General features: G+C 27.1%; 1 non-coding gene across 1 annotated transcript; it reads right to left on the bottom strand.

Annotated features, from left to right (window-relative positions):
- Positions 1-637: 637 nt before the first annotated feature.
- Positions 638-710, bottom strand: Trnav-aac. Its single transcript has one exon. It is a non-coding gene; the product is annotated as a tRNA-Val (tRNA).
- Positions 711-1,371: the final 661 nt, after the last annotated feature.

The raw sequence follows: 1,371 nt of genomic DNA, 5'->3' as shown, positions 1-1,371 counted from the left end.
AATTACTGTAATGCACATTTAGTTATTTTTTTACTATTTACACGAAATAAATCACAACCATCTTTAAATCCTTAAATAGGAAAAAATTAAGTATTCTGGTAATTGTTCACTAGATATGTGGCTGACCATTTAAAGAATTTAATGAAACAACAACAAAAACAGGTCTACCTCCTATAACAGACTAATTGATCTTATTTAGATACTCTTTTGTCTCTTTTTAATACTGTATTTACGTACGCTCTGTTGAAAGAGAGAGATATAGATGAGCACTTTTAATTGCAAATAGATTTATTTTATTTATATATTTATACAGTTCGTTGATAAACCGTTATGTGATAACTGTCATATGTGAACTGTCGAGATTGTATAACTCAATGTAAAGTATTATTTTTCGATACTTAATACCCGATTCGTCGTATATTTTTGTCGTAACGCTGATCTTCTAGCCACAAGCAAGCAAGTGTTATGTATGCATGACTTTTGAACTGTGAGATCGACTTGTATTTTCTTAATAGGAATTCTAAAACCTTTACGTTTCGTTTCTTAACGTTCTATTTATTTATTGTGAAAATATCTTATAGTAATATATTTTATTAGAATGAAATGTAAAAGTATAAAAAAAAACAACAAAAAAGTATGTTTCCGCCCGGGATCGAACCGGGGGCCTTCTGCGTGTTAGGCAGATGTGATAACCGCTACACCACGGAAACCGATACAAAACTTACAAATTTTTTGTTTATATCAAAAAATAAACTGCACATTAAAACTATATAACTATATACTGCACCAAATATGTGGACGAACATCAACAATACAGAAAAACAAAGGCGAAGTTTGATCATCTAAATTATTTCTGTTTATATTTGAACATATTTCTTTATAATAGTGAGTATCACTAAAATTAATATAATATATCAAAGGTATTGCCCCAGGCACATTGGGCAATTTTAATATTAAGCAAAATTGGGGAGATATTTAATGTACATTATGTTATGTTAGTTCTACTCTAATTAATTTGAGAGAAGAGAATTTTAATTGAAGAGAAATTACACAGTGTCATATAATTTCGTAGAGAAAGCTGTAGATATAATATATTATATTACATTACTAATTTTATGTAGAAATGTATAAATGCATAAAGGGTAAATGAAGAGATTTAAATTTATTATATAAAATATATTAACAAAAATAAGCATGTAAACAGTAAAAGTAATTTAATTTCAGCATACATTATTTAAAGTGAAATGCTTATGAATGGAATGACACACCCAAGTATTAAATATGTACCTAATTTACATAAAACAAATATTTTAATTAATTCAAAGCATTATATAAAAACAATGTGTGCAAAGGCTTTTAAAATAGTAAAAA

This window comes from Pieris brassicae, chromosome 9 (assembly GCF_905147105.1).
Source record: "Pieris brassicae chromosome 9, ilPieBrab1.1, whole genome shotgun sequence".
NCBI classification, from domain to species: Eukaryota; Metazoa; Arthropoda; class Insecta; order Lepidoptera; family Pieridae; genus Pieris; species Pieris brassicae.
The sequence above is the reverse complement of the archived record's forward strand: the minus strand, read 5'-3'. Positions and strand labels throughout refer to the sequence as shown.